Source organism: Trachemys scripta, chromosome 14 (assembly GCF_013100865.1).
Source record: "Trachemys scripta elegans isolate TJP31775 chromosome 14, CAS_Tse_1.0, whole genome shotgun sequence".
Taxonomy (NCBI): domain Eukaryota; kingdom Metazoa; phylum Chordata; order Testudines; family Emydidae; genus Trachemys; species Trachemys scripta.
In genome coordinates, this window is record NC_048311.1 from 36,163,646 (window position 1) to 36,176,833 (window position 13,188).

The window sequence follows — 13,188 nt, forward strand, 5'->3', positions numbered from 1 at the left end:
AGGTTCTGCCACTGTCAAGTGCCCGCACTGCTGGGGGGACGTGCAGGGGAATCCCCCAAAGTAGCTCCTTTGAGTTTGCTCTTTTCTAGCATTTGTCTTAGTGACTCTGTCCCGGGGGGGGGGGGGGGGGTAAAAGTGTCTCAGGGGTTCAGTGCTGGTGGGAGGGGCCGGGTCTGTGTTGTAATAAAGTGACTGACAGTTTTCCCAGCGTGGCAGAGTCCAGAGCGTCTGTCTGCAGGGAGAGAGCCTGGGGGGAATCGGGGTGTGAAATGGACTCAAGCCCCTTCTGAAACCTCCCCCATTGCCCCTATCACCCTGACAGGCTGAGGAATCACATCCACATTTTGCTCCAGATCGTCCTGTCTTCCAGGGGACAGGGAAGGGAAATGGCTGTGATGGAGCCAGCTCAGGTAGGGGATTTTCAGGGAGCTGCAGGGGGATTTGCCGCAGAGGGGGAGGGGCAGGAAACACACAGAGGGAGGCAGGGATGGGACAGGGTGTGATAAACCTGCTGGGACACATTCAACTTGGAGCCTGATTTTCTGAACAGGCCCATTGGTGGTGGCGGGGAGAAATGTTCCCCCATTTCTGAAACAGGAAACACACACCCCCGGGCAGGGCTGGGAAAACTGACCAGACTTCCAGTGCTGGAGCCTGACCCCACGGGCCAGAGGCTGCTGTGAAATACGAAGGGATGCTGTTGGGATTCCTGTCCCTGTCCCCTGCTCAGAGCTCTGCTTCTCATATCAGCCTGTGGCAGGTGTGTGGGAAATGAGAAGACGCTGCCTTGGGGGGGACAAGGAGCTCTCACCTTCTTCCCACCCCCTGAAGCCTCCTGACTGCTCTGAGCAGGGTGGGGGTGGGATTCTGCTACTCTGTCACCCCCAGAGCTTCCATTTGTTTATCCTTTCTCCTGTGTGATTAGTGGGATTGTGGCTGGGGCAGCAGGCACTGAATGGGGAACTCTTGTTGTTTCAGATGCCAGTGACCTTCGAGGAGGTGGCTGTGTATTTCACTCAGGGGCAGGGGGCTCTGCTGGACCCCACTCAGAGAGCCCTTTATAGGGATGTCATGCAGGAGAACTATGAGACGGTGACCTCGCTGGGTAAGGGATTCCCATTCCCTCAGTTATTGGAAGCCGTGGGGTCTGCGTGTCTGAATCTGGTCAGGGTCTTCCCTGCTCAGTTGGATTAGCGGGGACTAGGTCCTAGAGTCCACAGCTGCAGCATGAGAGAGACTTTCATCTCCATACCCCCTCCAGTGGGATAAGTGAATCAGAAACATAAGAACATAACAGTTACCATACTGGATCAGACTATGGTCCATCTAGCATGGTATCCTGTCTCTGACAGTGGCCGGTACCAGAGGTTCATAGGGAGTGTTCAGACACGGCAATTATGGAGTGACCCGCACCTGTCTTCCATTCCCGGCTTCTGTTAGCTAGTTGTTTGCCATCACTCCAAGCATTGGGTTTCATCCCTGACCATCTTGGCTAATAACTCTAGCTGGACCTATTCTCCATGAAGTTCTTTTTTGAACCCAGTTATACTTTTGGCCATCACAACATCCATCAACAATGAGTTCCACAAGTTAACTGTGCATTGTGTGAAAAAAGAACTTCCTCTTTTGTGTATTAATCCTACTGCCTGTTAATTTAATCGGGTGTCCCCTGATTTTGTATTATATGAAAGGGTAAATAACACTTCTCTATTCAGTTTTTGCAAACCACTCAGGATTGTATAGACCTCTGTCAGATCCCCCCCTTAGTCATCTTTTTTTTAAACTAAACAGCCCTAATCTGTTTAGTCACCCCATTATGGAAGCCATTCCATACCCTTGGTTATCTTTGTTGCCCTTCTCTGAACCTTTTCCAGTTCCACTATGCCTTTTTTGAGGTGGTGCTACCAGAACTGGGCACAGCATTCCAGATGTGGGTGCAGTATGGATTTATATAATAGCATTATGATATTTTCTATCCCCTTTCTAATAGTTCCTAACATACTGTTAGTCTTTTTAACTGCTGCTGCACATTGAGCAGAAGTTTTCAGAGAACTATCCACAGTGACTTCAAGATCTTTTTCTTGATTGGTAACAGCTAATTTAGAACTTACCACTGGAAAAAATAATCCTAACTATACATATTCAATGTGCACTACTTTGCACTTATGAACCTTGAATTTCATCACCCATTTTGGTGCCCAATATCCTGGTTCAGTGAGATCCTTCTGTAACTCCTCACAGTCTGCTTTAGACTCATCTGTCTTGAACAATTTTGTATCATCTGCAAATTTTGCCACTTCACTATTCATCCCTTTTCCCAGATCATTAATGAATATGTTGAATAACAGAGGTCCCAGTACAGATTCTTTGGGGGCCCCAGTATTCACCTCTCTCCATTGTGAAAACTGACCATTTATTCTTACCCTTTGTTTCCTATCTTTCAACAAATGATTGATCCATGAGCAGACCTTCCCTCTTATTGCATTACTTTTAGTTTCCCTAATAACCTTGGTAAGAGACTTAGGGTATGTCTACACTACGAAATTAGTTCGAATTTATAGAAGCCGGTTTTATTGAAATCGGTTGTATACAGCCGATTGTGTGTGTCCACACATAAAATGCTCTAGGTGCTCTAGTCGGCGGACCGCGTCCACAGTACAAGGCTAGCGTCGACTTCCGGAGCATTGCACTATGGGTAGCTATCCCACAGCAATCCCACAGTTCCCGCAGTCTCCGCCGCCCCTTGGAATTCTGGGTTGAGATCCCAATACCTGGATGATGCAAAACAGTGTCGCGGACGGTTCTGGGTACATGTCGTCAGGCCCCTCCCTCCCCCGTCACAGCAACGGCAGACAATAGATTCGCGCCTTTTTACCTGGGTTACCTGGGTTACCTGTGCAGACAACATGGAGCCCGCTCAGCTCAGCTGAGCTCACCGTCACCATATGTCCTCTGGGTGCCGGCAGACGTGGGACTGCATTGCTACACAGCAGCAGCTGCTAACTGCCTTTTGGCGGTAGACGGTGCAGTAGACTGGTAGCCTTCATCGGCAATCTGGGTGCTGGCAGCCGTGGGGCTTGCCTTTTGGCAGTAAATGGTGTATTACGACTGTTAGCCGTCCTATTACAAGTCGGGTCATCGTACGTTAGCAGAGTCTTCCCTGAGCAGCCGATTGTGCAATAGGCCTGAAGACCATCGTCATACACCGCCCCGTATTTGCTGCCAAGCACCCAGAAAGATGCCGAGGGCTATCAGTCACGCTGCACCGTCGTCTTAAGATGTAAAAAATAGATTTGCTCTGTATTCATTTGCTTCCCCCTCCCTCCGTCAAATCAACGGCCTGCTAAGCCGAGGGTTTTCAGTTTAATCTTTGGGGGGACCATTCTGTGTGACAGTTGTTTGTGTTTCTCCCTGTTCCTGTACCTGTACGCCATGTCGTCACTCAGCCCGCCCTCCCTCCTTCCCCTAGTCCGTCAGATACTACGTTTGCGCCACAGCTCAGAGAGCCGAGAAGCGCCTTTCGCGCCTTTTCTTTGAATTCTGGGTTGAGATCCCAATGCCCGGATGATGCAAAACAGTGTCGCGGGCGGTTCTGGGTACATGTCGTCAGGCCCCTCCCCCCTCGTCACAGCAACGGCAGACAATAGATTCGCGCCTTTTTACCTGGGTTACCTGTGCAGACAACATACCACGGCAAGCATGGAGCCTGCTCAGCTCAGCTGAGCTCACCGTCACCATATGTCCTCTGGGTGCCGGCAGACGTGGGACTGCATTGCTACACAGCAGCAGCTGCTAACTGCCTTTTGGCGGTAGACGGTGTAGCATGAGTGATAGTCGTGGGGCTGGCAGCCGTAGGGCTGCATTGCACTAGCCCCTTGCCAGGCAATGGTATATTATGACTGGTACCTATCATCGTCGTACTGGAGTGGCTGTCAATCATGGCCACCTGGGCAGACATGCTACTGTTTCGATGATGATGGTTACCAGTCGTAATATACTATTTCCTGCCAATTGCCCAATATTGTCTGCTAAGCCCAGAAGAGGCCGAGGGCGATGCTGGGTGCTGGCGGATGTGGGGCTGGCAGACGTGGGGCTGCATTGCTACACAGCAGCAGCCCCTTGCCTTTTGGCAGATGATGGTATATTATGATTGGTACCCATCATCATCGTACTGGAGAGGCTATCACTCATGCTGCACCGTCGGCTGCCAGCTTAAGATGTAAAAAATAGATTTGTTCTGTATTCATTTGCTTCCCCTTCCTCCGTGAAATCAATGGCCTGCTAAGCCCACGGTTTTCAGTTTAATCTTTGGGGGGACCATTCTGTGTGACAGTTGTTTGTGTTTCTCCCTGTTCCTGTACCTGTACGCCATGTCGTCACTCGGCCCTCCCTCCCTCCCGCCCTCCCTCCTTCTCCTGGTCCATCAGATACTACTTTCGCGCCTTTTTTCAGACCAGGCGCCATAGCTAGCACTGGGATCATGGAGCCCGCTCAGATCACCGCGGCAATTATGAGCACTATGAACACCACGCGCATTGTCCTGGAGTATATGCAGAGCCAGGACATGCCAAGGCAAAACCCGGACCAGGCAAGGAGGCGATTGCAGCGCGGCAACGAGAGTGATGAGGAAATTGACATGGACATAGACCTCTCACAAGGCACAGGCCCCAGCAATGTGGAAATCATGGTGTCACTGGGGCAGGTTCATGCCGTGGAACGCCGATTCTGGGCCCGGGAAACAAGCACAGACTGGTGGGACCGCATCGTGCTGCAGGTATGGGACGATTCCCAGTGGCTGCGAAACTTTCGCATGCGTAAGGGCACTTTCATGGAACTTTGTGACTTGCTTTCCCCTGCCCTGAAACGCCAGGATACCAAGATGAGAGCAGCCCTCACAGTTGAGAAGCGAGTGGCGATAGCCCTGTGGAAGCTTGCAACGCCAGACAGCTACCGGTCAGTCGGGAATCAATTTGGAGTGGGCAAATCTACGGTGGGGGCTGCTGTGATCCAATTTGCCAGGGCAATGAAAGACCTGGTGATAGCAAGGGTAGTGACTTTGGGCAACGTGCAGTCAATAGTGGATAGTTTTGCTGAAATGGGATTCCCAAACTGTGGCGGGGCCATAGACGGAACCCATATCCCTATCTTGTCACCGGAACACCAAGCCACCGACTACGTAAACTGCAAGGGGTACTTTTCAATGCTGCTGCAAGCCCTGGTGGATCACAAGGGACGTTTCACCAACATCAACGTGGGATGGCCGGGAAAGGTACATGGTGCTCGCGTCTTCAGGAACTCTGCTCTGTTTCGAAAGCTGGAGGAAGGGACTTTCTTCCCGGACCAGAAAGTGACCGTTGGGGATGTTGAAATGCCTATCGTGATCCAGCCTACCCCTTAATGCCATGGCTCATGAAGCCGTACACAGGCAGCCTGGACAGTAGTCAGGACCTGTTCAACTACAGGCTGAGCAAGTGCCGAATGGTGGTGGAATGTGCATTTGGACGTTTAAAAGCGCGCTGGCGCAGCTTACTGACTCGCTCAGACCTCAGCGAAAAGAATATCCCCATTGTTATTGCTGCTTGCTGTGCGCTCCACAATATCTGTGAGAGTAAGGGGGAGACATTTATGGCGGGGTGGGAGGTTGAGGCAACTCGCCTGGCCACTGATTACGCGCAGCCAGACACCAGGGCGGTTAGAGGAGCACAGCAGGGCGCGGTGCGCATCAGAGAAGCTTTGAAAACGAGTTTTGTGACTGGCCAGGCTACTGTGTGAAACTTCTGTTTGTTTCTCCTTGATGAACCCTCCAACCCCACCCCGACCCAGTTCACTCTACTTCCCTGTAAACCAACCACCCCACCCCACCCTCCCCTCCCGCTTGCAGAGGCAATAAAGTCATTGTTTTTTCACATTCATGTATTCTTTATTAGTTCCTTACAGAGGTAGGGGGATAATTGCCAAGGTAGCCTGGGATGGGTGGGGGAGGAGGGATGGAAAAGGACACACTGCATTTTAAAACTTTAACTCTTATTGAGGGCCAGCCTTCTGATGCTTGGGTGATCATCTGGGGTGGAGTGACTGGGTGGACGGAGGCCCCCCCACCGTGTTCTTGGGCGTCTTGGTGAGGAGGCTATGGAACTTGGGGAGGAGGGCTGTTGGTTACACAGGGGCTGTAGCGGCGGTCTCTGCTCCTGCTGCCTTTCCTGCAACTCAACCATACGCTCGAGCATATCAGTTTGATGCTCCAGCAGACGGAGCATTGCCTCTTGCCGTCTGTCTGCAAGCTGACACCACCTATCGTCTTCAGCCCGCCACTTGCTCTGTTCATCCCGCGATTCAGCCCGCCACCTCTCCTCTCGTTCATATTGGGCTTTTCTCATCTCCGACATTGACTGCCTCCACGCATTCTGCTGTGCTCTATCAGCGTGGGCGGACATCTGCAGCTCCGTGAACATATCGTCCCTCGTCCTACGTTTTCTCTTTCTAATGTTCACGAGCCTCTGCGAAGGAGAAACATTTGCAGCTGGTGGAGTAGAAGGGAGAGGTGGTTAAAAAAGACACATTTTAGAGAACAATGGGTACACTCTTTCATTACAAGGTCGCATATTTCGGCTTGCAGGCAGCCATGTAGGCCACAGTGTTTTGGCTTTTTTAACCTTCTTAACATGCGGGAAAGGTTGCAAACAGCAGCGCATTTCCCATATCAAGGATGAATTGGGCTGTCCATTTAAAATGGGGTTTCAATGTAAAAGGAGGGGGCTGCGGTTTCCCGGTTAACATGCGGCACAAACACAAGTAAACCACCCCCCCCCCCCCCACACACACACGATTCTCTGGGATGATCACTTCACCCCTCCCCCCCACCGCGTGGTTAACAGCGGGGAACATTTCTGGTCAGAAGAGCAGGAACGGGCGCCTCTGAATGTCCCCTTAATAAAATCACCCCATTTCAACCAGGAGAGCTTTCTGGAGATGTCCTTGGAGGATTTCCGCTCCATCCCCATACACGTTAACAGACTTTTCCAGTAGATGTACTGGCCGCGATTGCCAGGGCAAATTAATCATTAAACACGCTTGCTTTTTTTTTGTAATGTTCAAATAGTTACAAAGTTACACTCACCAGAGGTCTCCTGTGTGCCCTGAGGGTGAGTTCGGGGGTTACTGGTTCCAGGTCCAGGGTCACAAACATATCCTGGCTGTTGGGGAAACCGGTTTCTCCGCTTCCTTGCTGCTGTGAGCTACCTACAGTACCTCCATCGTCATCTTCCTCGTTCCCCAAACCGTCTTCCCTGTGTGTTTCTCCAGTGAGAGAGTCATAGCATACGGTTGGGGTAGTGGTGGCTGCACCCCCTAGGATCGCATGCAGCTCCGCGTAGTAGCGGCAAGTTTGCGGCTCTGCCCCGGACCTTCCGTTTGCTTCTCTGGCTTTGTGGTAAGCTTGCCGTAGCTCTTTAATTTTCACGCGGCACTGCTGTGTGTCCCTGTTATGGCCTCGGTCCTTCATGGCCTTGGAGATCTTTTCTAATACTTTTCCATTTCTTTTACTGCTACGGAGTTCAGCTATCACTGCTTCATCTCCCCATATGGCGAGCAGATCCCGTACCTCCCGTTCAGTCCATGCTGGAGCTCTTTTGCGATCCTGGGACTCCATCACGGTTACCTGTGCTGATGAGCTCTGCATGGTCACCTGTGCTCTCCACGCTGAGCAAACAGGAAATGAAATTCAAACATTCGCGGGTCTTTTCCTGTCTACCTGGTCAGTGCATCTGAGTTGAGAGTGCTGTCCAGAGCGGTCACAATGAAGCACTGTGGGATAGCTCCCGGAGGCCAATAACGTCGATTTCCGTCCACACTACCCCAATTCCGACCCGCAAAGGCTGGTTTTATCGCTAATCCCCTCGTCGGAGGTGGTGTAAAGAAACCGGTTTAAAGGACCCTTTAAGTCGAAAGAAAGGGCTTCGTTGTGTGGACGTGTCCAGGCTTAATTCGGTTTAACGCTGATAAAGTCGACCTAAACTCGTAGTGTAGACCAGGCCTTAGTTAAAAGGTTTCTGAAAGTCCAAGTCTATGTCGACTGGATCGCCCTTGTCCACAATGCTTGTTGACTCCCTCAAAGAATTCTAATAGATTGGTGAGGTATGATTTCCCTTTACAAAAGCTGTGTTGACTCTTCCCCAATATATTGTGTTCATCTGAGGGTCTGATAATTCTGTTATTTAGTATAGATTCAACCAATTTGCCCGATACTGAAGTTAGACTTTTTGGTGTTTTCCACCCTACAAGGATATTAAATTTAGTTACATTACAGGTCATTTTTACTGAAGAGTTCAGCTATAGTTATCTCTTGGTCCAGATCCTGTCCTCCACTTAGAACTAAATCAAGAATTGCCTCTCCCCTGGTGGGTTCAAGGACTAGCTGCTCCAAGCAACAGTAACTTATAGTGTCTAGAAATTTTATCTCTGAATCATGCCCTGAGGTGACATTTACCCCATCAATATGAGGATAGATGAAATCCCCCATTACTTTTGCATTTTCTACTGCTGTAGCCTCTCTGACCTCCCTTAGCATATCACAATCACTGTCACTATCCTGGTCATGTGGTCAGTAGCATATTCCTACTGCTATGCTCTTAATATTCAAACATGGAATTTCTATCCATAATTTACAGTTTGATTCATTTTAGAATTTCACACTATTTGCCTCTGGTTTTGTTTGTTTGTTTGTTTTTTATTATATAATAGCACCACTGCCCCACCGGCGTGACATACTCTATCATGGCTATATATTTTGTACACTGGTATTACTGGGTCCCATTGATTATCCTCATTTCACCAAGTTTCCGCAACGCCTGTTATATCGATAACCTCATTTAATCCATGCACTCAAGTTCAGCCATATTAGTATTTGTAGACTTCTAGCATTTGTATATAAGCACTTGTACGTTTCCTCAATATGCTTACCTTCATGTGTTATGTTTCAGTGGGACACTTTTTTGTGTAACTGTTCCTCTCTAGCTCCTACCTGTACTTTACCAACTCCTTCCCTAGCCTCGATACTAGGATATAAAGCTACCCCTTTAATAAATTCATCCCTAAGGGACGTCTTCACCCAATCCAAGGCTCTCCCCCGCCCTTAGTTTAAAAACCTCTCTACAAACTTTTTAATTTTACATGCCAGCAGTCTGGCTTCATTTTGGTTTAGTGGGAGGCCATCCCTCCTATAAAGTCTCCTCCTTCCCCAAAAAGTTCTCCGGTTCCTAATAAACCTAAATATCTCCTTCCTACGCCATCATCTCGTCCATGCATTGAGACCCTGCAGTTCTGTCTATCGTCCTGGCCTTGTGCGTGTAACTGGAAGCATTTCAGAGAATGCTACCATGGAGGTCCTGGACTTTAATCTCTTACCTAGCAGACTAACTTTGGCCTCCAGGAACACCGTCCTACCTTTCCTTGTATCATTGATACCTACAAGTACCATGACCATCAGCTCCTCCCCAACACTACTTCTAAGGCTATCTAGATGTCTTGTGAGATCTACTGCCTTTGCATGCAGTGGGCAATGCATCATGCTGTTCTCCTGGTCATCACAAACCCAATTATCTATATTTGTAATATTCAAATCCCCCATTACTTTTACCTGTCTCTTCCTAATATCTGGTGTCACCCATCCAGCGGTATCCTCAGTGTCAGAGGATATCATGACATCATCTTGAAGGTGGGTCCCAATTATGGGATCATTTCCCTCTGTTCCAGCATGATGCTTTCGAGCCCCAAGATTTTCATCTTCCTCAACAGCACTGGGGCTGTTGGACAGGAGGTGGGACCATTCTACTATGTCCCTAAAAGTCTCCTTTGTGTACCTTTCTATCTCCCTTTGCTCCTCCAGTTAAGGCACTCTAGCCTCCACACCCTGTACTTTGTCTCTAAGGGCAGTGAGTTCCTTGCATCTCATGCACATATTCGCCAGCTGCCCACGAGGCAGGTAAATTACATGTTGTGCTGTAATGGACGTGCTAATTCATCCCATCTCTCCAGCTTTCAAGGGGATAGAAGCCATGTATTGTCCTGCCTATATTACTGCTCACTCGCACACAGAATCCTTGTTCTCCTCCCTTCCTAGGACTAGCTCCATCCATGGGGAGGGCTCTGGGCTCTGCAGATTTGGAAATAGGCAGGGGTTTAAAACACTAGAGCTGTATGCGCGTCAGCAAGTCCCCCAGAGTGCACAGATCCTGGGAACTCCTAGTGAGAGTCAATTTCCCCCACCTCCCCACATGCCTGCCTCTCCCAAGGAGGCTCAGTGACCATCTCCCCATTTGTTCAGATTCCACATCCCCCCCTCCAGCACAGCACAGGGCCAGGTTAAAAGCTGGGAATGCCCTTTGTGACAGATACTCTACCAATACTCCTTGCATCCTGATCTTCTTTGATTTCACCCCCTGAGCAGGATTTCCTGTTCCCAAACCTGACCTGATCGCCCGACTGGAACGAGGGGAAGAGCCGTGGGTCCCAGATCGCCAGGCCACAGAGGAAGGGGAGAGCCTGAAAGGCATCCACACAGGTGAGGAGTCAGGGAAACTGACACAGAAACATCTGGCGAGTGAAGGAAAAAGCTGGGACTCCCAAAATGTGCTGTGAGCGAGAGCCCTCAGTTCTGCCCCGTCTCACCCAGGTCAGGGCTGCAGTCAGCAGGTGTCGTAGCATCAAGACAAGTATCAGTCACGGCTTCCAAACCATCCTGTTAGCTGTCAGGAATTTCCTCCTGACATTACTTCCCTGGGAGTGTTGGGGTAGGATGGGGAGGCAGAATCCAGTGTCTTCATCTCCCCAACAGTCACTGTGTTGTGTTTTCCCTGTTTTCTAGTCCCCTTTCTGTCCTTTCTCCCCGGCACAGACAGTGACTCCTGTCTGGCTTCTCTCTCTCCCAGCAGGTGATAGGACAGTGAGTGAGAACAAGGAGGAGAATCAGCAGCAGGAAGGTCCTGAGAAAGTGGAACCGCAGGAGAGGTTTTTGAGAAGAGCTGAAGGGAATTTTTCCCAGTGCTTGGAACAGGGAGAAGCCTGGGGAAATCGGTGCAGGTCAGAGAGGCAGCTGAAAAACTATTTCATTTATTGGGCGGATGAATCCATTCAATATGGGGGAGGATGCAAAGATCCCAAGGAAACCACAGCCCCACAGACATATCACCAGGAAGAGAAACCCTATAAACACCTAGAGAGTAGGAAAAGTTTCAATGTGAGTAGAAACCTTGTTACATGTCGGAGAAACCACTCAGGCGAGAAACCCTATAAATGCTTGGACTGTGGGAAAACCTTCTGTAAGAGCTCAGACCTTATTAAGCATGGTAGAATGCACACAGGGGAGCGACCTTATAAATGCCTGGACTGTGGGAAAACCTTCACTCAGAGCTCACACCTCATTACACACCAGAGGCTGCACACAGGAGAGAGACCATATAAATGCCTTGAGTGCGGGAAAGGATTCAACGTGAGATCAAACCTTATTAAACATCAGCAAAATCACACAGGAAGGAAACCCCATATTTGTTTGGATTGCGGGAAATGTTTCAATCACAGCTCCTACCTTATTACGCATCAGAGACTGCACACGGGAGAGAGACCCTATAAGTGTCTTGAGTGTGGGAAAAGTTTCAATCAGAGCTCTAGTCTTATCACGCATCTGAGAACCCACACGGGAGATAAACCCTATCAGTGCCTCGACTGTGGGAAAAGCTTCAATGTGAGATCACAACTTATTATTCATCAGAGAATCCACACGGGAGAGAGACCTCATAAATGCTTGGACTGTGGCAAAAGCTTCAGTCACAGCTCACACCTTACTAAACATCGGCGAATTCACACAGGAGAGAGACCCTACAAATGTCTAGAGTGTGGGAAAACTTTCAATCAGAGCTCACACCTTATTATGCATCAGAGAACCCACACAGGAGAGAGACATTATAAGTGCCTCGAATGTGGGAAAAGTTTTGTTCGGAGATCAGCCCTTATTACGCATCAGAGAATCCATACGGGAGAGAAACCCCATACATGTTTGGACTGTGGGAAAAGTTTTAGTCAGAGATCAGCCCTTATTAGACATCAGAGAATTCATACGGGAGAGAAACCTCATACATGCCTCAACTGTGGGAAAAGATTCATTCAGAGATCACACCTTATCACACATCAGACAATCCACATGGGAGAGAAAACCCATAAATGTTTGGACTGTGGGAAAAGCTTCAATAACAGCTCCTACCTCACCAAACATCGGAGAATCCACAAGAGTGAGATACCCTAGAAACACTTCAATGGTGGAAAAAGATTCAGTGGGAGCTCTCACATTTTTATACATCGGAGAATTCCCACAAGAAAGAGCGATTTTTGACTTTTAGAAAGACTTTTAATAAAATCGGTACATAAAACGCAGTGAAAACAAGAAAAAGAAATGACAGATTCGAGCCTGTAGAAGAGTTGAAAGTCACTGAGCAGAGAGTGGATGTGGTTCCAGGGTTCCTAGCCAATCGCTCATTAGGAGCACAATTAAAATTGCCCCCCGCTAACATTAAAATCTCACTTCTCCAACAATGTGCTAAAAGAGCACCCAAGCTCTGAAAAATCCCACACACCTGGGCTTTCCCTACAGTAGCAGCACAGTCATCCGAGATCCTGCTGCAGCAGGGTCCGCCTCCCAGCAGCTCACTGGGCATCTGGTAGGGTGTGCCTGATTGATTGCGCTTCCTGATTGGTGAAGGGGTGGAGCTAGCTACTACGTGACCCAGCAGCAGCCGGGGCTCGCTGGAAACTCAATGTGTTCCATGCCTGCAGCTGCATTTGGTCCTGCTTCTTGCTTTCTGCTTCTCACCAGTCTGCTCTTGGGCCCAGCTGCCAGTTCCTGTCTTTCTCCATCTCCATCCTGTCCTTCTCCAACCCCTGTCTCTGCTTCCTGAACATGCTTCTGGCATACCCATTGACTCTGGCTTTCAGCCTTTGATCCCTGGCTTTCACCCTTGGCTCTGTGATGGATGTAGGGAACAGATATGCCTTTGAGTGATTAATAGTTACTGGTTCCTTCTGGCCCTCAGAAAAATAGAAAAGTCTGCCTCTGTTTATCCCAAAACAGGATCCACCTAAGAAGTAAAGACAACAAGAAAATGGTTCATATTATATGACACACCTTGTCTAAGAACCCAT

The 13,188-nt window shown here is 49.2% G+C and overlaps 1 protein-coding gene and 1 pseudogene across 2 annotated transcripts in view; both read left to right on the top strand.

Annotated features, from left to right (window-relative positions):
- LOC117886991 (zinc finger protein 445-like) overlaps window positions 1–13,188 on the top strand; it is a 731,357-nt gene that overhangs the window by 2,831 nt on the left and 715,338 nt on the right. The gene's annotated exons all lie outside the window — the stretch shown is intronic.
- LOC117887093 overlaps window positions 1–13,188 on the top strand; it is a 50,144-nt pseudogene that overhangs the window by 1,452 nt on the left and 35,504 nt on the right.